This window comes from Hemitrygon akajei, chromosome 18, assembly GCF_048418815.1.
Source record: "Hemitrygon akajei chromosome 18, sHemAka1.3, whole genome shotgun sequence".
NCBI lineage: Eukaryota > Metazoa > Chordata > Chondrichthyes > Myliobatiformes > Dasyatidae > Hemitrygon > Hemitrygon akajei.
In genome coordinates this window covers 38,417,314-38,443,517 of record NC_133141.1, presented here as the reverse complement: position 1 = coordinate 38,443,517, position 26,204 = coordinate 38,417,314, and the positions used below count along the sequence as shown (strand labels likewise).

The following is a 26,204-nucleotide window of genomic DNA, read 5'->3' as shown; positions in this document are numbered from 1 at the left end:
ATAATGCTCCTTACCTCCAGAGGCACTTAGGGCACATTGTTTATAATGTAGAACTACCTTCAAAGGCAAGTCTGTCATATAAATGGAGTATCAGAGTGCTCTAAGACAGGTTTAGTGGATGTTAGTTTAGAGTACAAAAGGAGCCTCACATTTGGCAATAATTAACAGTAAACAAGAACATTTTGGCATGGTTTTGCTGTGCTGACTTCTATTAAAATCAGCTGTATTTTATCAAAGTAAAAGCAGATATTTGCAGGTCTGGAACGTTTATCAGCTTCAACATCCACTGACCTGCATGTATTACTGTTGAACTGAAATTAACTTCAAAGCCACAAAGTGGATCTGAGTTTGAACATGATATTAGTATTAAACAGTGAAATGAAAATGCTGTTAGGAAGGAAGTTGATGGTGGCTTTCACGTGTACATGCTAGTTTTTTGCACGTGCCCTATCAGCAGTTTCATGCCAAACCGAAAATAAAGAGAAAGGCTTTTGTGGTGGCTGCTAGTTCTGTGGAAAATGTCTTTTTGTTACTGATGTTCAGTGTAGTGTTCTAACTGGTGCAGTTATGCTACAAAGGAGCAAATTTGTGAAATGCAGCAACATATTCAGTACAAGTCATCTGATTCCCATCAAACTGCTCTAATGCAAACAGTGTACATTAGTAAGCAAGATAATGAAAATCTGGCTACCTGATTAATTTGTAGATAGGCATTAATCCCCAAAGGATCCCTTCCAGTGTAGGCCGTAACTTAATACTAAGTGGTAATGTGCAACATTTAGGATTATAGTCGTGCAGACCTACTTCATTCTATTCCATTAGCGTCCTCTATTGCCTTTTGAGAACTGATAAAGATGATCATGGTCAGTATATTGCTTTAGGCACAATTGGTGAGCCTAGCACAAATTGTGTCCAAAATTGCACGTAACTTGAGGTGTTCTGTTCTTGTACAACTTCATTTCTGTCAGCTTAATGTCAAAATCTGCTGTGCCTGAGCCAGCACAAAGTAAACATTTCGAGCATGATTAATTATTTCTTAGATTTGCTTTTAAAAGCACTCCTTGATAATTTGTGGCTAAAATAGCATTAATTTAAGAATTTTTAATCTCGATGTCATTCCAGCACCTGTTAGAAACTCAGTTTAAAATGGCAGATTATTACTATGAACATTATTAATAAAAGCTATATAAACATTTTTAAGTTACTTTCAAAGGAATTTAAAACATGTCACTTTGTGCCTTCTTATCCAAAGAAGCAGCTTGCTTTTTAGAACTTTGCTGAATGCCTGCAAGCTAGTGCAATTGGTGGAAACTCACACCAATGGTTAATACATCCTTGGAGTTCAGCCACACTTGAAAGAGGGGGCAACTTATTTTTTTTATCATTTATTTTTAAAAATTAATACAAAGGGATGGGGAGAGCAATGGTTCTGTATTAAATCTCTAATGCTACTATTCATTGTTGTAATCATCTGTTAATTCCAGGGGGGAAATTGTAGTCAGTTTACACTGCTTTCATCAAATTTGTTTCAATCTAATACCTACTTCTCTGCACACTTTCTTTTCTATCAAGAGGTGAAACTGAGAAGCTCTTTTGCTTGTAGTATAAAATAGAATACTTTCTTGATAGCCAAATACTAAACTAAATGAATTAGTTTCAAATATAAACCAGTTGGGTTGGTACCCTTGACAAGATAATGGTGGATTAAGGAAAAGGGTAGACTGAAATTCCTTTGCTCTTCTTGAAGGACATGCTAAATTTAATGCCTTTCACTGTTGAATGATGAAACAATGTAGGATAAAAATGAGCCATACCATCAGTGGGTTTCGTCCAAGTTCAGGATGTGCACTTCTCCATACTGTTTCTGATCTTGGCAAGGCTGGCAATGACTGACATCAGTCAGTGGCCAATTGCTTCCTGATGTGAAGGAAAGGGAATTGATAAGTGAATTATTTTAAGCAATTTGCATTCATTCCTCAAGCTTGGAATCAGAGAGATGAAGGAACTGGTCAGATGTATGACCTCTTGATTAGAAAATATCAAGCAAACTTTATTCTGTTTAAACATTGGCGAGTGGCAAGAAACAGAGCACATGACTCGAGTAGGATCACTTTCTAGAATCACAGATAAGTTAAATGAATAAAAATAGAAGTACCACAGATGCTGAAAATCTGAATTTAAAATCTGAAAAAGTGGAAATGTTTAGCAGCTTAGCCAGTTTTTTTTATACTCATTCGGAGAATGTGGGCTTGTATTTATTATTCATCCCTAATTTGTTGAACTGAGTGGCTTCCCAAGCCATTTCATGAGACCATTTAGAGTTATTCACATTGCTGTTTGTCTTCAGTCACATAAGCCAGACTGAGTAAGGACAGTGGATTTCTTTCCCTGAAAGACATGAGTGAGCCAGATGGTTTATATGTCAATCTAATGGTTTCAAATTTGCTCTTTCATTTCAGATTTATTTAATTAACTGATTTCCAATTCTTCTGCTGTCATGGTAGGATTTGAACTTGCCTTTGGATCATTACCCCAGCCCTCTGGATCAGTGTTGCAGTAATCCTGTCACTCTGTCACTGTACTTTCATCTGGGGAGAGAGAAAAACTGAGCTAGCATTTCAGGACAATGATCTTTTACCAGAATGCCTTGTCCTAAACTGCTAAATCTGTTTTCTTTCCTCAGATGCATCCTGACCTACTGAATGTTTCCAGGATTTCCTGGTTCTATTTAATAAAGTTGGCATTAATTTTATTATAAAAATATTGGGATAGTGTTGGCAACAGAAAATAATTTCATGGTGTTTTGCTGTGGTTCAAATATGAAACTAAACAAATAGGATTTATGTAAATGCCAATTCAATCACACCTGAGAAACTAGTTGAGAGCTAACGGGCTAGGTGCAGTAAATAGAATGTGAAGATAGCTTGATGAAGTAATCCTTGGTGTATTGGATTGAAATGACCAGTTATCCAGTTCACAGATTATTAAGAAACAAAAGACTTGCATTCATATTGCACCTTCGTCATCCCTTTGAAATGATGAAACGTACTTGATAAGGTAACGTTGGAAACATAACAATTTATGTACAGGATATTTCACTGTGAAAAGTACTAATGATCATTCAGTCTAATTTTAGGAATATTAATTGAAAGGGGTATTGAGCAAGATACTGGAAATAACTTCCATTGTTTACTCTTTTTTCTTGGAATTCTTTTTCTGCTTAAGGTACTTATTCTTAATGAATCTAAGTTATATCTGTGTGTTTGAATATTGAGATGTGACCAATCCAAGATCCCTGCAATGTATTTTGTAATAATGGGTCGAGACTTGTGGTCTGTATGATGCAGTACAATTAATCATCACAAACTCAGGAAAGAAGTTTGTGACCGACCTACCTCAGGAACAGCGGCACTATTAGCAGAGCCACAGCTCCAGCGACCCATGTTGAATCCTGGCGCCCAGTGCTGTCTCTGTGGAGTTTGTATGTTCTCCTGCACATCTGTCTTCTGTCATCTGGACAAGATGTGTGGTGTGAAGGTTAATTGGCCATTGTGTGTAGGTGAGTGCTAGAATGTGGAGAGAATAAATTGGATGAGTGTAAATGCATGCTTGTTGATCACAGTTTCTGTCATTCTAAATGCCTCTTATGTGGCCTGAAATTCCTAATGGTATTAGTTGAGGAGCTGAGAAGAACCTCTATGAACCTCTTCAAAAGGAAGTGCCCTGAAAGCTTTTGTTTTAATTCTGCTGAATAGCCAAGCAGGTACTCAGCACTCCTTCCGTTTTGCACTGCTGTGTCAGTTCTACATTTTGAGTTTATGTTCTGGAAAAATGACCAGCTTCTGATTTGAGAAGGAGAATGCCTCTCAGAGACCTAAGGGTATATGCAGGAAGCTTAATTAAAGAAAAAATGAAAGAGTGGACTGTGTTGCACTGAATTGAACTCAGTCTTGTAGTTCATGCACCAATTTGAGTACCAAATATAAGACAAGTACTTTGTCACAGGGAGCAAAGGTTAACAAGAGGATAGTCATCCTAATGTCTGAATTTCCTAACCACTGGCTGAAGAGCACTCTTGGCAGGACTTGGAAGTTGGAAGCAATTTCTCTGCCAGCCAATGGTCCGGAAGACCAAAATATAAACAAAATAAAGAGATGGCAGCTACAAGTTCCAGCATTCCATGCCTTGGAGTAAAGGAATGTGGTTTTATGCCCACACTTTCTTAGTGAACTTTGCAAAAAAAACCTACTATTTAATTTATTGCACATGTGGTAATTCTAAGTTATTACACACACCCTCTCTCCACTAGTCAATTAATTAATTAACAATAATAAAAAAGAGATCATAAGACATAGGAGCAAATTAGACCATTCAGTCCATCGAATCTGTTCTGCCAATCCATCATGGTGGATTCATTATCCCTTTCAAACGCATTAATCTACCTTCTCCCTGTAACCTTTAATGCCCTTACTAATCAAGAACCAATCAACCTCTCCTTTAAATATACTCAATAACTTGCCTTCCACAGCCATCTGTGGCAATGAATACCATAGATTCACCACTCTCTGGCTAAAGAAATTCCTCCTCATCTTTCCTTCTATTCTAAGCCTGTGCCCTTTGGTCCTGGATTCCCTCACTAGAGGAAGCATCCTGTCCACGTCCACTCTATCTAGGCCTTTCAATATTTGATAGGCTTCAGTTAGAATTCCCTCTCCCCCCAATTCTGTAAACTCCGAGTATAGACCCAGAGCTATCAAAAGCTCCTCATACATTAAGCCTTTCAGGTACTATGAGGGTACTAAAAATAACTTGGACTCATGGGATAATCAGTGTGTGAATAATTAGTTAATTGACATTCAGAATTGAACCAAAATTGCTTGGCATTGTGTTGTTTTCTTTTACTGTAATTTTGGTGGGAATTGGTTGGAATGACCAGAAATTTCTCCAGTGATTAGCTTTACTTGGCACATGTAAATTGAAATATACAGTGAAGTGCATTGTTTGCATCAAAGCAAATCACTGAGGATTGTGCTGAGCAGGCCACAAGTGTTGCCATGCTTCCAGTGCCAACATAGCATAGCATACCTTAACTGTACAGCATAGCAACTATTCCTAACTGTACAGCTTTGGAATGTGGGAGGACACCAGAGCACCTGGAGGAAAACCACACAGTCATGAGGAGAATGTACAAACTCCTTACAGACAGCGGTGGGAATCGAACCCCGATCTTACAGGTGGTACTGTAAAGCAATGCGCTAACTGCTGTGCTACTGTGCTACCCACTGTGCCTGGGTATGCCAGATTGTACATTCAGGTTTCCTGGATAGCTTTGTTCAGGGGTGGGAGAGAGTGAGGATAGAATCCTGAAGCCATCTCTTCAATGCTATGAATGCCCATATATACAGGCTTTACAAATATGTTGATTAGATTAGTGACTTGGAAGAGAACAAGAAATGAGGAGTCAGCTTGAGGTTGTGGCCTGGACTAGTAAATATCGTATGTTCCTTTTTGATGAATTTCATATAACTTTTTTTTACCGGGTATTCTTCATGCATCAGGCCAAGGCATCGGGAGGGAGTTATGAGGTTGTTCACTGTGAATTAGGTTACCACTTACCAGTTAGGTTTGATCTAAGCCTGAAATTCTTCTTGAAAAGAAAAGGGCAAATGTTTGATTTTCCTTTTTGAATTACCAGTGCATCTAAGTATACAGAGGTACTATAAAAATGTATGCTCACTTTGTTGAGGGAAGTTTTACTATGAAATGTTAAAATTTCAGTGCAGCCATGCTCTTAAATTATTGCAGCAATTGCAGGCATACTTCTGTTTTACTTGGTTAACAAGATGTTTTATACTCCTGGTTCATTCTGTTACGTTGTCCGCCAAGTGCAGCTTGAGGTGACTCACCTTAACTGTCAAACATTATTTGGGATGTTCTCATTTCACTTCTCAGTTACTTTTAGAATCAGTGGATCTGGGTCATCATACCTCTCTCGAATCACCATTACAGGGGTCATATCTAATGTGCATATCTTAGATTTTTTTATCTTACTAGTTTTCTTCTTTCATGCCTTATAAATATGAACTTTTATGAGTTATTTGGATGGCAGTTATTGCACCACAATGTTATCAAAGCAACCATGCAAGATGCTTCCAGTTATCAGGAATCCATTTATTGTTGGGACACAACTCAACAATGTCTGGTTCCGCTGTTTAAAACAATACATGTGTTCTAGATGCTGTTGAACAGCAACCAGAATGGCAATCCCAGCTAGTTTTCATCTCTCTAAACTGAAAATGTTAAAGCCAAAAATAGCAATCCTATGGTTTATTCGGCTACATTTTCCAAAATCAGCACATGCTAAGTATTAAAACCAAGTTCTTCTGTTTGTATAGTCCAGGCTCCCAATGAATATACTCACAAATCTACATGGACTGCTTAGCTCACATGCATACAACTGATCAATCTCTATGGAACGCTGTAGAATAATGGTTTACTGAGGAATGTTGCATACCTATCTATATATAGGTAATTAAAATATCTCAATATAGCTACTAGCTTTTTGGTTAGAGAAGTAGTTGAAATCTTAGAAAATAATATGTCACTAACTGCCATTTTTATATTTACAGGACTCCTGTTTGCTTTAGTGTTGGAACTCCTGGAAATGCAATAAATCTTTCAGTTACATGGTAAGTTTGTCTATTCTTCATTTTCTTATAAAACAAATCAAGAGACATGGAACTAAATTTTCAGGTGGGGATGGAACTGACGTTTTATTATTGATGAGGGAAACTGAAAATATTTTCTTTCCTTAGTCAGAATTCTGAGTGCACATCTTCATTCAATTAGTTTTTAATTGTTGTGAGCCATCGTGATACTTCCTCTGGTGGGAGGATGTTGTGGTCTGAACAGTTTGTGGGCAATTTTCACATTCACCAGGGGCAGAAAGGCGATGGAAGCAGGTTGACTGTCAGATGGATAGTTCCCAGGATTCCTTTTTTATTGGCTTTATTGCCAGCTTTCTAAATCTGAGAGTAAGATGGAAATGGGAAACTGAGGTCAAAAGTGTCCCATTGCAGGACACCAGTAAGTTCAATGGTGGGAATGAAGAAATTGCTGCCATGTGGAGTAGGTGCAAGAGATGATAGCACATTCAAAATGAGACTTGATCTATACCTGAGGGAACTAAAATAGATAGGTTATGGAAGCAAGCTTGATAAAAGTTTGTTAGAGTATAAGCAGACTGATTTGATTCTGTAGGCATTATTAAAACAAAGCCTGAAATAGTTGAGATGGGTGGATGGTGGGTTAAGGAATGAATTGTGGGACAGTCCTTAAGAGACTTACCTGTGTGGGACTGGGCTTTTGTTACTTTGTTTTCCATTAGCTGTATTTTGCATCAGTTGGCATTGTTTGGCAAAGGTTACCAAAGACTGAAATGTGTTCACCTGCTTAGTGAATCAAAAATAAAAGGGAACTTATTTCCAAACATTAGAATCGCACATAGAGTGGTCGAAGCTGATCATATTAACACACAATATAAATGCTGCAGAAGCAGGATGAGAAAGGGTAATACAATAGAAGAATGATACTAAAGTATAAATATTAGCATATATTGCGTCAGGATGCCCTATTTAGGAAGGACAGGCAGAGATTTATTAAATGGTACAAACGATGAGAAGCTTGTTGAGAAAAGATTAGAAACATGAATATTCTGTCCTAATCAGGCCAGGGAATGGGAAATAGAGGAATTTTGCTTAAAACTAAACTTTGAGTGGCCAGCACTAATAGGAATCTATAGTTTAAAATTAGCTCAAGTAGGAAAGGATTAGTATTTTTTTGTGCAGCTGCTTGTTTGGATGTGCAAGAACCTTTGTAGTAAAATAGCTTTCAAAAGATTTATGGATAAATGACAACAAACAAAAAATTAAAAGTTTTGAAGGACAAAGGAATTACATACACTGTGCATAATTCTTTCAGAGCATCATACAAGTATGATGGGGCAAATAACTTCCTTCTGGGCTGTTATCATTGAAAGAGCAGTGTTTCAGCACAGCTTGAAAAGTTTATAAGTGGACCAAGTAAAATGTTAAACAACTTTGAACAATGATGGCTGTTACCTTTGAAAGAGCAGACTCTTTAACAGAATGGACTGGCTGCTTTGAAGACTGGTTGGTCAGTAAAACAAATACTGCTCTTCAAGTTCATGTGCTGAAATGTAAAATCAACAACGGAATTGAACCTTTTAGTAGTAGTGCAATCACTCGAGTCAAGTAAAATGTTCACCTAAGGGGTTGCCTATTAGTGGATCCTTAGGTGGCTGTAGAGGCCAATCCAGAATGCACAGTCTGGTGTAAGGTGGAGAACGCCTGTGCACGGCTTTGTTTAATGTGGGGAGGCTGATTTGACAGATCCATGTCAGTGTCCAGTGGTATGGAATGCAAAATGACTGGGGACCCTTCACTGCTGGATTGATGTATCATCATCTTGTGCCAGTTCCTCCATTGAGGTCTTGGTTGGGTTGCTCTTAGATCTCGTTACTGCCATGGGTGGCCCTACTAAGAGCAAGTTAGCTAAACTCCAGACAGCTTAGTTCTCAGGATCTCAGGAACTCACAAGCCTCTCAACTATGACAAGGTGACGGTCCTAGGAGAAGAGAATCTTATAACAGAGATGGAACAAAGTGCATGCCATTCATTCCAATGCTATGATACTAGGCAATTCTTCCTTATCAACTGCAGCTTTCTGATTCAGTTTATGTTGCTAATTTTAAGTTGTGATGCTGTAATTAAATAACATTTCTTCTTTCAACTTAAAAATTCAATGGTTGCTGTTACTTCTCTTGGAGTAGCGATTGATGAATTGCTGGGTCCATGTCATCTTCAGCTCCAACCAGTTCAGATTAGCAATTGTATTTACATATTTTAAAAGCAAAAGATGTCTGTATTTGATGTTATGGCATTGTCAAAGGAACAGTGTCAAGTCAAAGATTAAAATATTGCAGAATGTATATATAAGAACAAAGTTAAAGATCTTTTCAGGAAATCATTGTTTGTGTTATGTTATATTGTAAAACTGTTTCCTCTCCAAACAAAGAAACAAGTATCTAAAGAAAATATTGTAGCTCAGTGCCTTGCTTTTTAAAAATTATTAAAGGCCCCAGGCCCCAGTTGATATTTTGCCAAAGTTAGCATTAAGCACTTTGGTACAAAAATGAAAATTGTTGCTGAATATACCTCTAGAAAGCTTCTGAACTGGAAGTTACCACCCACCCTTAAACTGATTAGTCCTGCCCACAGAGATCCCAGGAAAATGTGATTTGAATTCCATTTTCTGTTCATATTACAAAATAGATGTTCATTCTGGGTGTCTGATGTGCAGAGCAACAAGCTTTTGAGGTTGTTGAGCTCAGGAGGGTGTAATTATTGTTCTTCTCTTAATATTCTGATTCTTGCTGGATTGTTGTCCCAAGGAGGCCTAGTAGCGATTCTCTATGAACACAGTTGGCCATAGAAAGCATCACTAAGGAATCTCATCTACAGGTCAAACATGGATATATTCCATCAAGTGTGTGGATGGGCACAATATAGTGATCAGCAAACTTATTACAAAATATCTAAGATGTTTTTTATCCATTTATATTTTTTATAAAAGTATCTCAAACAATAGTGAAAGAGCTGTGCATCACACAATTATTTTGGCAAAGGAAGAGGCCATTCATGTTTCCAACATGTAGAGGAGTCCACACTTTCTTGTAGCTCATTCGATTCCCTTTCAAAAACCTTTGACACCACCTTTTAGTGTGGTATTATGTATTCCAGACAATAACCACATGGTTAAAAGACAACATTTTGCTCATATTCTCATAAATACCACTTGAATAAAATAGCAGTTCTGTATATTTACTTTTGTAAGACTGCATAGAGTTAGCTGTGCTTGCTGTATTATACCCAAAAATAGGTTGAAATTTCATGTTTGGGCCATTTCACCAGAATGCATTAGAGTAAATTGAAATGGAGTCTACAGGTACTTTGAGATTGGGTTCCAGAGAAGCCAGTCTGCCATCATTCCTTGCTCTTGGGAAGGGTTTTGCAACAACTGCTGTCCTGTCAGGCTCAAGAAAATCTGTAATTCATATGGCAACTGAAACAGAATGCTTAACTTTATATCACATTGCATTGTTGGTGCTGGGGGTGCCATACTATTAGTATGTAATGGAAGTTGAACTGGTTGGGGTAAATCTTTTGGAGCATAACATGTGCTGTTATAATTAATGGTGCACAGGTGATAGCAGCTGCTTTTAGATTTCAGAGTCAGATCCCGGGACAGGTCATGCTGGAGTGTAATGCCATATTACAGCTGCCAAGCACTGCATACTTGGATCAGTTGGAACCACATGAGCACCCTTCACCAAGACTTCAAGCAGGATTATAGTTTGTTATTCCACTCTAAAAATAGTGGGACGTTAAAATCCTCTGAAGTCCTTATCTTTGCAATCAGCAATAAAATATTTCAAAAATTTCACTTTGTTAAATTTTTTATGTGTTAGGTAATGAAATGAAGGCACTTTTATAAGGCATACGAACTACGGGTTTAAATTTTGACCAGTTTATGTGTAGTGCAGTTCATTTGTGTCAGAAAGGATTTAAATGATGGACTCTGTACAACTGAACTGGTAGGTTTAGAATCTGATAATTATGTCTCCATTTGCATGTATTCTAAGATAAAATTGGACTGAATAACTATATATTGGATATATTAATTTCATGGAGTCATACAGCACAGAAACGTGCCTTTGGCCATTCAAGTTCATGCTGCCCTTTTTGCCCACATTAGGACTGCATCCTCCTTTGACTTGCCAATGTATAAGCATCTCAAACATGGTAATTATATTTGATTCCACCACCACCTCTAGCAGCACATTCCAGATATCAATCACTTTCTGAGTAAAAAGAAAATTAGCATCTCCTTTAAAACTCCTTCCTCTCATCTTAATCCTGTGCACTCTTGTTTTTGATAAGATATAGATATTGACTATCTACCTTATCTATGCCTAGTTTATTCAGCTTCCTTCCTCCAGGGAAAATAAACCCAGCCTATCCAATCTCTCCCCATAGCTAAAATCCTCCAATCTAGGCAACATTCAGGTGACTTTTCTCTGCATACTCGCCAGTGCGATCATATCCTTCTGAGAACCTTTAGTAGTCAATAGGGAGAATCTGTTTCCACTGGAAAAGAATTTGTAAAAAGAGAATCTAGATTCCAGATATGGGAACTATTGATTATGCCATGGCAATGAGTTGTTAAAACCAGGAATACACTTCTTAAAAGGGGTAGTGAAAGCAATCATAGCTTGCAAAGGGGAATTAAATGTAAACTTGAGAAAGGAGTAATTTACAGTGGCTGTATTTCCGTAGATACATGAATATGCACGGAATGGAAGGATTTGGATCATGTATGGGCAGAAGAGATTTATTTTAATTTGGTATCGTGTTCGGTATAGACATCGTGGGCCGAAGGATCTGTTCCTATGTTCTGAAGTTCAAATGTTTAGTCTCAAATGGAAAGTTAATGCTGGGTAAACGGGAAATTTGAATGTCTATTAGGTTGAGCGAAACTAATTGAGAAAAGCGATTTGTTCAAAGTGTGATTTCCTCTGGATGCTGAAATAAAAAGGCTGATCTTCAGGGCATGTAAAGGAGCAGTTTAGGTGGCTGTGTTTTCATCACTTTTAATCTGGCGCTTGAAGCGGTATTCTCTCTGCTTGGCCGATGTTTGTTAAAATGCCCATTCCCGCTATGAACCTTCCGAGTCAGTGTTTGAAATTACAGGAATCTGAAGCGAGCCCGATTGAAAAACTGTTCCTCTGAACTTTCGTCTTCCTTTAGAAATCTTCTTTCTATGGGGAATACGGTTGCTCCAAATGCAGAGGCGGTCACCCTCCGCGTCGGGAAGCTATTCCACTGTGGGCTGTATCACACCTCGGCGTGTACGGCCCTCCCCTCGCCTTGCACTCGAGCTAACACTTCCTGTTGAGAGCACCCCTGCTCCCTCCACAAACTGACTTCTCAGAGAATCGCTGTCTCGCTTTAGAGCCGGGACCTCTCAATCTCTGTGTTTTATGCGGCTCAGCAACTGACAGGTTAAGTCCCCCAAAGTAATCGAGTGTTTCTCTCCCCCCCCCCCACACCCGTGCTGATCGGTATCTCTCGTGTTTCACAACGTTGCTGATGCACCGTAACACCCTGTAATCCTTGTGCTAGTGCGCAGACTGTAATGCCAGCGGGACAGACAGGAAATCACAGAAGCTCGCAAATCCTAGCACCGCTCGACAGGTGGGTGAAGGGACTGGTTTGCTGGGAGTCTACGGCCAGAGCGTTCCAACTGGCTTACTGGCTGATGACATCGACAGAGTTCTCGTGTTACAGTTTTGTTTTTCCTGTTCCTAAAGTTTACACGGTAACCTGCCTTCCCCTCCTCAAAACCCTGCTCTCTGCTCAATGGATTTGATACCACTGTATTGTTAGGATTCCAGGCACAAGGTTGGTGCAAACTTTGGTTTATGGTTTCCTTCCTGTGAATACTCCTCTGTGTGTGTGTGTGTGTGTGAGGGGGGCAGTGAGGGGGTTGGGGACGAGGGTAGGTGGTGACGTTACCGAGAAGCGAGATGTGGATAACTTGTGTTTCGAGGCTGCATGTTTACTCACTGGCCCTGCTTCAAGTCTGGTAGTGCCGAGACTGTTCTGTTTTCGATCAGTCTGTCCGCCTGTGGGAATCGGAGCTGTGTCTGAAGCCTGGTTCTTGGCCCCAGTCTGTCAGAAGACGAAGAGTTTACTGATATTTTTCCAACTGCTGTGCCAAATACAAATGAAGGGTGGGGGGGGGGGGGGTTGGGAGGGAGAGAGGGAGACAGAAGAGAGTTGTAGCGCTGCAACTCTCTTCTAATTGTACAATTCCCAAATGTCCAACATGTGCGTTCCATTTTCAAAGTAAAAGGAATATTTGTTGAGTATTCGCGTGGTGGAGGGGAGAAGAAAAGTTTGATAAATGAATATATTATTTGATTGAATTATGAGGTATGCATAATAAAGGATTCATCAGACTGCTGTGCCTGGGATAGTTACAAATGGATCCATTTAAGCTGCTTTCACATTGAATTTTCTGGGGGGGGGGGTGTCGCTGCACTAATGGTTAACAGTGGTCTTGTCCCATATATTTGTTCCCTTGTTCCTGTGTATTTAGATATAATTACATGTAAAATAAGTGTAAATTAGAAGCTGGGAAACTGGGATTTGTTGGGACTCAATGGCAGGAAGAGACAGTGGAGAACAGTTTTCTTGTGATCAGGCTTGATGCTTGATTTTCAGGCCTGTCCTTTGGCTGTTACTCCACTGAATAATATAGGAAAAGTGAGGGGTGATCTGTGCGTAATCTGTTGGAGGCTCAAGCACAAACACCTACTCTCTCCAGTGCAGACTGGCTGCACTTTTAGAGATGTTAAAGATGAACATTAAAGTGCATGCTTTGGCGAGTAGGGGCATCATTCCCAGTATCCAGACCAATATTGATCAACATCACTTATCTGGGTCATTGTCACTGGCAATCAGTGGGAGCTTGCTGTGCGCAAGTTGGCTATAATACTTCCTACATGACAACAATGGCAGCATTTCAGAAGCAGTCTGGCTGAAGACTTTGGAATGCCTTGTGCTTCTGAAGCATACCATAAAAATACTAATCTTAGATTTATTTAATATATTGAAAGAATGAGGTATTGTACCAATTTTTCAATTATCAAAAAAAAATTCTGTAGTGATTCTTTCACATTGGTTATATTGTCTTGTTCAAAGCAGTGCACTCCTACAGAATTAGTGATCTCTTGTTATTTGCACAGTAAGATAAGATTATAGCCAGAAGAGTTGTACATTTGATGTTTGGTCTGCTCACTTATTTGTTCTCAGTTGGAAGAGATAATTTAGAACTAGGAGATAAATCTGTCATATTATTTGTTATACAGTAGATCACTTCCAATAAAAATGTGCATAAGTGGACTTTAGGTGAGACCAAGTGTTGGACTTGATGGTTTCTTTGTGATCAAACATTTTGATGATTAGTTTACTCAGTGGACTTGCAAATAAAGAATAGTCCAGCAATTAGGCATTATAGGGGGATTGTCACCTGTGAAATTCATCAATTTCAGGAACACAGAGGAGGAATCGGAGCAATAAAGCAGTGGGGAAAATGTATAATGAATATACTGCTCTGTGGTGAGGCAAAAAGGATGGCCTCAACGTTCTTGGAGAAAATAATTTTCAGAAATAAGCTTCATAATTCCTTGCAACACACACTAAATGCTGGAGGAACTCAGCAAGCCAGGCAGCATCTAAGGAAGGGAATAAACAGTCCATGTTTTGGGCTGAGACCCTTCATGAGGACTGGAAAGGAAGAAGGCAGAAACCAGAATAAGAAGGGAGGGGAAGGGAAGAAGTACAAGCTGGCAGGTGATAGGTGAGACCTGGTCAGGGAGAATTTAGGTGTGTGGGTGTTCACCGAGGACCACTCAACCTATTCTGGCCATGATTTACTGGTTCAGTAAGAACTGTCAGATAATTACAGCTCCAAGTCCTGCTAACGAGCCAGCATCTGAATGAGGTTTATCATCAGTGTATAATATGATGTAAAATGTGTTGTTTTTTGGCATAAAATAAGGAATAATGATGTAGTATTCATGACCATTTACTAATTTGTAATTGCCATTTGTGCCTTGGATGTGACATAACTGCCAGAATTCCTGTTATGGATCAACTAATCCCAATCTTCCAACACCAGTTATGCAGTCCTCAACATGACCCAATGAAATACTGTTTACTGTTCTGAACTTGTTTGTTTGAAATTTATCTCCTGGTTACATTGCCTAGGAACCAAGCATTTGCAATCTCTTCTGTTGCATTAGAATTGGATTACATGATTCAAGCCATTTACAAATTTGGGATTGCCCCAGTGTCAGTCCTGGTGTATTATACATACTTGCATTGTGCATTCTAGAGCACAGAACCATGAACCCAGGCTCATTTGTAGCTATGCTACAGTTGGCCATCTGCGAAAACTGAAATCCGAAGTAACTCATTGTGGTATTTGCTTTAGTTTCTGTTCTTGATCAGTTAATGTATTTTTGGGATTGCATTTCATAATATTTTAGTTATGTTCTAATATCAAAATGCAATTCAACCTTATTTTAGGGTCATAATTTCAGCCAGGATGCATGTTGGAGCCCAAATAAAATGACAAACCAGCCAGCCACCTTCTCCTGTAAATCCAAGTGGCTAATTTGTGCACTCCCTATAAAAATGGGATGTGAAGTCATTGTTCACAATGTTTCATAGCCAACTTAAATCTGCCAGAATTCCAGGTTTAATGTTTATATCTATCTAACTGTCTCTCCGTCTGTCTCTCCTTGTCTCTCTCTCTACTTCTCTCTCTATCTCTGTCTCACTCTGTCTTTGTCTTTCTGTTTCTGTGTCTGTCTCTCTCTCTCCCTCGTCTTTCTCTCATCTATGTGTCTGCTTCCCTCCCTCTTTCCCCTCCCCTACCCCTTCCCCACCACCTCCTCCCTTTTCCCCTCCCCTGTCCTTCCTTCCCCTCTACCCCTCTTCCCCTTCTCAAGCCTCTCACCACCTTCTCACGCCCTCACCCTCCCCTCGTTCCCTCCCTCTCCCCCTCGCTCTCTCTCACTCATGTCTGACAACACTGCTTCCCCCACCCCCCAAACAAGTGATGGAGCATGAATCCAATGCTCTAACCAGAAAGTTGACAGTATATTCTATTAAACTCAGATTACCAAGTGCCAGCTTTTTCTAACACAAACATCAATTCTCTTGGGTTCAGCAGACAACTTTGCAGATGGTTATGACTGATTTTGAGTACAAAAGAAGAAAAAGCTCAACTTTGATATGTTTGGGTAATTTATGATTTTTTTAGAAGAAGGGGCAAATGTTTTTTTAAAATATTACTGGGGTCCACATCTGGAAGTAATTTTCTACATTCCAAAAGGATTACCACATGCTCTCTGATGGATTGGATTTGACTGGGTCTTTAGACGGACAGGTTTGAATAATGTTAAGAGAGGAAAGTATTTACTGTTTTTAATGGCTTTGAACTGTACCCAGAGATCCAAGCCAAGGTGAATTTATCACTGGTGTTGGTACATTTATAATTCACATAGAACTTCATCCATGCTTCAGACAATGTAGTGCATGTTCACTGTTCAAACAGGGCAGATTTCAGTGGAAACTGTTAACCCTTCCATGCCAGAGATGTTTTGTAATGCTTACTTCTTGTATATTTTCTATTCTAATATTTTTTAAGATTCTAATGGACGACAACTTTTATTATTTTGATGTTCTCTGAGAGAGATCATTGAATGAGGATGAGAGGCAAAAGAACCAAAAATGGCACAAGGAAAACCTATTTCACCCAGAGGGTTATTAGAATCCAGAATGCTTTTCCAGAGGAGTAGAAGCAGATTCAACTGTGTTCAAAAGGAAGCTTGACATGTATTAGAAAGGAGAGAATTTGTAGGGCTATTGAAACGGGGTGTCGGACAGGCTGGATTGTTCTAACATGGGATAGAAATGGACTAGATCGGCTAAATTGTAGCCTCCTGGGCTGGAGCCATTCTGTCATTCTGAGATCAGTATACGGTTGCAATCAATGATGGAACGTTTGGGTGTGAAATTGTTTTGTCCCCTGTGGCATGTTTCACACTAGAGTCCTCAGAGCTATTGTTCATAATCTGTTGCAGGATTGCAGCTGACCCTTGGACTGAGTGTGGTTGAGGTGGAAGTGCACATGTGAGTCTGATATCAACATATTGTCCTACACTCTACATGGTTGTGAGCACCTTCTGGAGACTATTTCTTTTGACTTTGGGAAAGGGACCAATGACTTGTGGAAGATTTTAGAGTGGGTATGCAATTACTTTTTAAGTTAACTCTCACTGGCCACCTCCTCCTCTTGCCCCTTTCAAAAGAAAGGTATGCTTGGAAGTAATTTTTTCTTTCACATCCAAGTTTGGTAAAAGAATGAAGTCCTAAAAATACTTTTAAAATGATTTGACTGGTGTGGCAAGGATTGCTTGTTTTTAGCATTTTTCCAAGGTGGATATTTTTCACTTGTATAGGTTTTGCCAAGTACATTTGAGAATGGGGTATCGCACAAATTGATTTAAAAACTTAAGATTGGAGCCAAGATGTGCTGCCTGCAGCAATAGTTTTACTTTCTGTGTGGCATTGGAGCAGAAATGGTGTAGTGAAAACAGGCAAATAAAAGAATAAGAACTATAATGATGTTTGGAAAGTTTAAATAAGATGGATTCAGTAAATTGCTGCCAGATTATTTACCAAAGGTTGGAACTTTTGGATGTTTTGAAATTAAGGAATAATACATCATAAAGCATTAGAATTCTTGATTTAAGTAGTTGTTATTGATTTGTCAGTTGCTTGTTAGTGCATGTTTAGTGGCTGGTATTGTCTATGTTCATAGCAAACAGAAGACTTCCCCTGATTAACGTAGATTTTACAGACTGCATTGGTTTTAAAAAAGGACATTAAATAAAAGATATCCCGAGTCCACTTGCTACCCAATATTTGCTACAATTGCTGTTAACGGGCCAATTTTTAACTTCAAATTGTACAGTAGAGAAACAGGCCCTTTTGACCCACCTGGTTGATACTGACCATGATATCTGTCTACATTAATCCCTTTAGCCCACATTTGACCCATGGCTCTTTAATGCTGCCCTTGGGTTTTTTCATTGGTAGAATTCACAAGGCCTTATCTTTCAACATCTTTATTTACGAAAAAGACACTCTGGGCAGAATGATCATCCATGGAAAGGCCAATATATTTGATAAATAAAATAAACTAGCCTCAGGAACAATTTAGGGCCTTTCTTTTCCTAATAGCTTCAGCACATATTTTTCCTCTTGCAATAGTGTTTCATATAGTATTTAAAATAATAAAGTTCAGGTATATTAATATATGGACAATAGTTGAGGTACCGAATATTGAAGTTGCAACTTAATACACTCACTGGGATGTGGAAGCAGTAAAATTGTGTTTTGGTGCCATGCCTGGTTAAAATTCTGATGTTGAAAACTTTTTTTTCAATGTATTTCAATGGATAGTATATTATTTCAGCTGAGTTTAATATCGGCTGATTAGACCACCTTTGAAGTATTCCAAGCAGTTTTAGGCCCCTTATCTAAGAAAAAATGTGCAGGCATTGAAGAGGGTCTAGAGGAGGTTCACACGAATGATTCTAGGAAGAAAGGGTTAACGTATGAAAAACGCTTGATTGCTCTGGGCCTGTACTCATTGGAGCTTAGAAGAATGAGGTGGGGGGGGAGATCTCATTGAAACTTAACGAATATTGAAAGGCCTAGATAGAGTGGATGTGGAGAGGATATTTACTATAGTGGGGGAGTCTAGGACCAGCGGGCACAGCCTCAGAATAGAGAGTCATCCATTCAGAACAGCGATGAGAAATTTCTCTAGCCAGGGGCTAGTGAATCTGTGGAATTCATTGTCACAGACGGTTGTGGAGGCCAAGTCATGGGTATATTTAAAGTGGAGGTTGATAGGTTCTTGATTAATCAGGTTACGGGGAGAAGGCAGGAGAATGAGGTTGAGAGGATAATAAATCAGCCATGATGGAATGGTGGCTCAATGGGCTGAATGGCCTAATTCTGCTCCTCCAGCTTATTTTCTTAATACTGCAAGGGTAGTGTCCCTCAGATCTTTAAAGGGAACAGGATAGGCCAGTGGGTAGCTAAAGAGAAATACAATGTCTTTCTTTATTAGTCACAGCATAGAATTTAAGAGCAGGGATATTATTTATTTTTATCTAGAGATACATTACGGTAACAGGCCCTTTCGGACAATGATCCTGTGCTGCCTAATTACACTCGTGATGAATTAACCTACTAACCCCATATGTCTTTGGAATGTGTGAGGAAATTGGAGTACTCGGAGAAAACCATGCTGTCACGGGGAGAATGTACATATAAACTCCTTACAGACGGTGTTGAAATTGAACCTGGGTCGCTGGTGCTGTAATAGTGTTGTGCTAATTGCTATGCTACTATTCTGCCCTAATAGGATAGCTCGATCTTTGTTGAACCATGTGTTTTCATTTTTTTTTTGTTTAGGAATACAGCAGGGTACAGGACCTTCTGATCCAATGAACCTGTGCAGCCCAAATACACCCAAGTGACCAAATAACTTACTAACTTGTACGTCTTTGGGACAGAAGTCATAGTCATAGAAATCACAGGAAATAACAGCGCAGAAACAGGGCCATTGGCCCATCTAGTCCATGCCGAACTATTGATCTGCCTAGTCCCATCGACCTGTACCCAGATTATAGCCCTCCATATCCCTCCCATCCATGCACCTGTCCAAATTTCCCTTAATGCTAAAATGGAACCAGCATCCACCACATCTGCTGGCAGCTCATTCCACACTCTCACCATCCTCTGAATAGGATCCCCCTTATGTTCCCCTTAAACACTTCACCTTTTTACCTTAATTCATTGCCTCTATTCCCAAGAGCGTAGAAGAATAAGAGGAAATTTGATAGGGGTATACAAAGTTATGCCAGTAGGTTTTTTCCACTGAGGTAGGGTGTGACTAGGACTAAAGTCCTAACCTATTCAACCTTTTCCTATGACTCAGGTCCTCAAGTCCTGACAATATCCTTGTAAATTTTCTCTGCACTCTTTCAATCTTTTTGACATCTTTCCTGTAGGTATGTGGCCAAAGCTGCACAGAATACCGCAAATTAAGCCTCACCAGAATCTTACACAATTTTGACATAACATCCCAACTCCTATGCTTAATACTTTGATTTATGAAGGCCAATGTGCCAAAAGCTTTAGTTATGACCCTGTCTACCTGTGATGCCACTTTCAAGGAATTATGGATCTGTATTTCCAGATCACTCTGTTCTATTGCACTCCTCAGTGCCCGACCACTCGCTGTGTAAGTCTTACTCTAGTTTGTCCTCCTAAAGTGCAACACCTCGCACTTGTCTGCATTAAGTTCCATCTGCCATTTTTTAGCCTATTTTTCCATCTGGTCCAGATCTCACTGCAAGCTTTGATAGTCAACCTCACTGCCCACTACACCCCCAATCTTGGTGTCATCTGCAAATTTGCTGATCCAGTTCATCACATTATTACCCAGATCTTTGGTATAGATGACAAACAACAACAAAACGATCACTGATTGCTGCAGCACACCACTAGTCTCAAGCCCCCAGTCAGAGAGGCAACCATCAACTACCACTCTCTGGCTTCTCTCATGAAGCCAATGTCTTATCCAATTTACTACCTCATCTTGAATGCCAAGTGACCAAACCTTGTCCACCAACCTCTTGTGTGGGACCTTGTTAAAGTCCATGTAGGCAACATCAACTGCCTTGCCTTCATCAACATTCCTGGTAACTTCCTCAAAAACTCCATGGGATTGGTTAGACACGACCTATCACACATCAAGCTATGTTGACGATCCCTAATCAGTCCCCGTCTTTCCAAATCTTTGTTTATCTGGTCCCTTAGAATATCTTCCAATAATTTACCCACTACTTTTCAGGCTCACTGGCCTATAATTTCCTGGCTTATTCTTAGAGCCTTTTTTAAACTACGAAACAACATTCGCTATCCTCCAATCCTCTGACACATCACCCGTGGCTAGGGATGTTATGAACATCTCTGCTAGGGCCCCTGCAGTTTCTGCACTAGTCTCCCACAGGGTCTGAAGGAATACCTTGTCAGGCCCTGGGGATTTATCAGCTCTAATTTACCTCAAGACAGCAAGCACCACCTCCACTTTAATCTGTATCTGGCCCATGACCTTACTGTTGCTTTGCCTCACTCTATAGGCTCTGTGTCCATGTCCTGAGTAAATACAGATGCAAAAATTTCATTTAAGTTCTCTCCCATCTTTTTCAGCTTCATGCATAGTTGACCACTCTGATCTTCCAGAAAGATAAATTTTGTCTTTTACAATCCTTTAGCTTTTAACATATTTGTAGAAGTCCTTGGGATTCTTCTATACCTTGTCTATTAGAGTAACCTCATGACTTCCTTAAGCCCTCCTGATTTCCTCCTTAAGTGTTCTCTTGCATTTCTTACACTCATAGTTCATTTGCTCCTTCCTGCCAATAACTGCTATGCACTTGCTTTTTTTCTTAGCCAGGACCTCAATATCCGAGGTTCCAGAAATCTGTTATCTTTGTCTTTTATTCTGATAGGAACATATAAACTCTAGTCTCAAAAATTTGAAGGCCTCCCACTTACCAAGTACACCTGTGTCGGAAAACAAATGGTCCCAATCCTCAATTGCCAGATCCTTTCTGATACCATCAAACTTGGCCTTACTCTGGTTTAGAATCTCAACCTGAGAACCAGACCCATTCTTCTCCATAATTATCTTGAAACTACTGGCATTATGGTCACTAGCTGCAAAGCGTTCCCTTACACAAACCTCTGTCACCTGCCCTATCTAATTCCATGATACAAGGTTTCCCAACCTGGGGTCCATAGACCTCTTGGTTAATTTTAGAGGTCCATGGCATAAAAAAAGATTGGGAACCCCTACCCTATGAGGAGATCTAGTATCTCAGTTTCTCTAATTGGGACCTCTGTGTACTGATTAGGGAAACTTTCCTGAACACATTTGACAAACTCATCCAGCTCTTTTATAGTACGTCAGCCCCAGTCAATATGTGGAAAGTTAAAATTACCTATTATCACAACCTTGGATGTGGGAGGAAACCAGAGGAACTCACATAGTCATGGGGAGACTGTGCAAACTCCTTACAGACAGCAGTGGGAATTTGACCCTGGCAGTATAAAGTGCTATGCTGTCATGCTGCCGCTAAAATTGTATGAAGTACTAGGCTTGAGCACTGTACATTACAGAAAATGTGATTGTATTCAGGAGTATTTATGAGTATGTTCCAGGGTTACAAAACTTCTCAATGAGACGAAAGATTGGATAACCTGGGGATGTTTTCTGTGCAGCAGATATTTCTAAGGAAAGACATAAATGAGATGGACAAGCTGGACCATATAGGAAGGACTTGTATCCCTTAGCAAAGACGTTACAAACCTGAAGGCATAAATGTAAAGTAATTGGCTGTAGGATTAGATGTCAGATGAGCCTTCTCTTTTGTTAGGATGTCTGGAAATTGCTCTTTGAAAAGGAGATAGAGACAAAAGCTTTCTTCACACTCAAACAGTTCTTGGATGTGCAGTTGAAGAGCCAGGACCTGCAGTGCCATGGATCTGGTGTTGGGAAGTAATGGCCTCCTTCAGAGCCATAACCTTTCTGTGATTCTGTATACTTTGAAGAGATAATTAAATATTACATAGAAAGAATGAAATGATTGCATTGAGGATGAAATGCTTATCTACAGAGAGTATGAGGAACAAACAGAACCAGCAAAATTACTACTTCATAAGTGATTGAGATTGTTTGGGAAATTTAGGTTTGGTCGATGGCACAGGCAGATGATCTTGCCCGTAGGCTTCTGAGACTTGTACTAGTATTTCAAAGCACGTGGAGAAATAATTATCAACACTGCATTTTGCAACACCCACCTAATCCACTGGCAGCATAAAGAACCACCATCATCATCCTCTCCAGGCCAACTTCACCATGATGAAGATCCTAAGTCAGGGATGCCCAGCCTTTTTTATGCCATGGACCCCTGGTTGGGAACCCCAGATAAGTACATTCCTTTAGGCAGGCAGGCCATTGTCAGCTACATGTCTGACACTGGAGTCCTGAAACAGGCACTCTGTTTTGAGCTCTGTCTCAGTAAGACATTACCAGCTAGACTGAGGAAACAATTCAAAGGTGGTCTCAAAACCTTAGGAAAAATGCAGCATTTGATCATTGAGAATCCCAATATGCTGACTAAGTGACAGCACTCGGGTTGCTGGGTGAGAGAGAGAAGGAAAATAAGGTTTTTATTCATGATTGCTATTCAGTGGCAGCTGATGCAAAGTTGTTTACAGAAAGTAGGATCAAAACTCAGCTGAAATGCACCATCCAAACTCATTGTCAAAGATTGGAGTGAAGAATTACAAGTTAGGAGATGTGTTAGGAGGTTTGGGGGAGGTTGTGTGATTGTGTTTGGATGGCTGTAGTAAACAAAACGCGCGCGCGCACACACACACACACACCCCCTCTCCCCCCCTCTCTTCCCCTTCGCCCTCCCACTAAATCTTTTATGAGCACCCATACATCCTGAATGTTATTCCTCCCTGGTAAAGAATGGTTGGGTCTTGAAGTGAGAAAGGCAGAGATGAGGTCTTCAAGAGCAGATGGACAGAGTTCACTGTGAATTATCTTGTCGACAAAGCAGATGGAGAAGAAATAAATTTGGAAACTCAACTAAGTATATACACACCCTAATCTCAAGTTACACGTAGTTTCTCACATGATTTTTAGGGAGGCTTGTGCTCTTGCTTTCTCCTCATCAAAGTTTTCATAGTGCACATCAAATATCACAAAAAATGTCTTCAGATGATAAATGTACTAAATTTTGGAAGTGTTAAAGAAAATGTAGCCCGAAGTTGGAAAAAAAAATGAAGTGAGAAGCCTACCTCTGGCTTGTTGCCACTTCTCCCTGGGATCAATTTAGGATTGGAATTTTGTATTCATGTTATCGCAGTTACTTAAGGGGCTGCCAAGAAATTGTTTTTTTTTTGAAAAAGCTTATGTATTGCATTTACGCTAGTTTCTGGAGCAAATCCAGTGCATCTCTAGATATTGCTGAGGTCAGGACCAAACTTGGCTGAATGTACAGAGCTTTGACAGTGCTCTTATATGGCTATACAATGCATTTGTGCACCCATTTAAGTTTCTGGTTCATCTCCATGGTTTACCTTGTGAGGTGAAAACAAATTGAATATTCAATGTTCGTACCAAACTCGAAGTTGTAATATTTATTGATATAAAACTGGTAGCTATGAAAAGGGAAGAACACTGAATGCTTTTCGAGAGAGGAAAGACTTGCATTTATGAAGGACCATTCACAACCTCAGGAAGTGCTTGAATTCTTTGAAGCTAATTTATTCTGTTTGAAGTGTAGCCAATATTGCGATATGGAAAGCCTAGCAGCTAATTTGCATACATCATCTGTTTTGGTGATGTTGACTTGTAAGTATCAGCCAGGGCATAAGACATAATAGCCTTGCACTTCAAAATATTGTCGTAACATCCCTTGTGTGCTTCTGTCAGGGCACTGATGGAAGCTCAGTTTAACATCTTGTGACATGAGGACTATCACCTGTGATTACCAGACACAGTTGACCACTGTTGTACGCTAAAGAATATCTCTTGTTTGCTTACGTGTAACAATGAAATGTTTTCTCACTTTTCATTGTGCTCTTGATAGTTGTCAATAAGACATTTGGCCTTTTTATAACAACCTTTTGTCTGTACCCTATTTTATATTCAGTGCAGAATACAAGATAATTGAAAATATAGCCAGTTTTCAATCATTGTTTGGTGATCCTAATTATTTTGACCTACTGGTAGAAATTCCCTGCAAGGTTATACTTTTTAGTAGTAAGTGGAAGTACACCTAGTTTGAGTGCAGTGAGTGCCCTTTGTGAAATAAAGGAAGGCTTGAGAAGGACTTCCCTCTCTCATGTCTTCAAGATGTCCCAAATGCTCTAGAACTGTGGAAGTACTTTTGAAATGCATTCAGTGTTAAGGTAGTAAGCACATCAGCCATTTTGCTCACTGCAAACTCCACAAGCATTAATTACTATTTGACTTGATTCAGTAATTTTTATTTATTTACTGTTGCCTTTGGTTAGCCTGAGATTTGTGAACGTTGTCTCATTTTTGCTTAGCTAGGCTGGTCTGTTTTTCTGGCTGAGAGTAGAGTGTGGAACAGTTCCTAAACCATTGAGTATTGATGGCTTTCAGTTCTAGGAAGCAAACAAAAGAAATCTGGTGTGACATGGTCGTGCTACCATGCTCAGGATTAGGAATGGTAGGAAATGATGAACACGCATTATTATTTTTTGTATCATGAGCTATTTCACAACATATTGCATTATTTCCTCAAAGCTAGAATGGAAATCGCTATTTAGAATTTTCAGGTCCTGCCCTTGTTTGTCAGAAATACCTTGCAAGATGGAAGGTCAATCAGTTGCACAACTACATCCCTGTGTACATGGTGATACAGTTTATGAGAGAATTTAATTGATAGTTTTTTTAAAAAAAATCAAAATTCACAAGTAATGTGTTACTTGCCTCTGTGTCAGTACGTTTTTTATACTACTTCAGAAACAGCTGTGTAGATTTCCCCAGTTGTGTCATTCAGCATTGCAGATTTGTTCAAGCGATCTATTCGCCTTAAACACAGCTCTTGAAAAACTGCAATGTCCATGTCCAGTATTTGCTTCCACCAGCCAAAATGGGTTTTGATCATTCATCTTTCTAAAAACCAGTTTGAAAGCCACAAACTAAATATTTGCTTGTCCTCGTGATCATCAAAGAGCAAATTTTGCTGAAATTTCCTGAATAGCAGACATGTGAGTCAGTTAATTGTTCATGCAAATAGCTGCCTTGCCATATTGCAGCATGTTCATGATGAGTGAGGGTCAAAGATTTGAGAACGTGAGATTGTCACATCTTCTCAAGTTGGCATTTTGACCAAGTCACAGTCTTGAATGGAATTGAGTAGTGAAAAATCTCCAGTTTTTAAATCTGCATTTTATCACCTGCTCCACTAGTGAAATGGTTAAGCATGTTCCTTAGTGTTGTATTGAACCTGAGATTAAAAGGTTCCAGTCTGCATTGATTTCAATGACATCATCTAAGGCAGTGACTTGGATGTTGCAACTTGTCTGGGGCCATCTCCCCAATTGACAGCTTGATTGCCCCAATTAGAAAACTTACCCAAACATCTCCACTAATGAATGCATTTAGTTCAGCATCTAAGTAGCTTGCAACAAGAATGATATCTAAACTACAGAAAATTTATTAGACTCATTCAACACAACAGATTTAAATTGGCATTTTTAAAGGTAGTGCAGGAGTTCCAGCAAATAAAAATCAAGACGATTGCAAACTTCGACACTAGAGTGACAGATGCTGACTTGGATAGGGAGCAGGAACAT

The 26,204-nt window shown here is 39.5% G+C and overlaps 1 protein-coding gene and 1 long non-coding RNA gene across 5 annotated transcripts in view; one reads left to right on the top strand and one right to left on the bottom strand.

Moving 5' to 3' along the window:
- raraa (retinoic acid receptor, alpha a) overlaps positions 1 to 26,204 on the top strand; it is a 397,838-nt gene that overhangs the window by 82,880 nt on the left and 288,754 nt on the right. The window contains exon 2 of one of the 4 annotated variants that reach the window (XM_073071422.1): positions 6,630 to 6,689. The gene's annotated coding sequence lies outside the window, so the exon portion shown is untranslated. Of the gene's footprint in view, positions 1 to 6,629; positions 6,690 to 12,052; positions 12,543 to 16,827; positions 16,848 to 26,204 lie in introns of those variants that run through there. The other 3 variants (XM_073071424.1, XM_073071421.1, XM_073071425.1) reach the window with 3 other exon arrangements.
- On the bottom strand, positions 1,802 to 7,450 carry LOC140741335 (uncharacterized). Its single transcript, XR_012102051.1, has 3 exons — positions 7,348 to 7,450; positions 3,396 to 3,566; positions 1,802 to 1,917 (listed from the first exon to the last, which is right to left on the bottom strand). It is a non-coding gene; the product is annotated as an uncharacterized lncRNA (long non-coding RNA).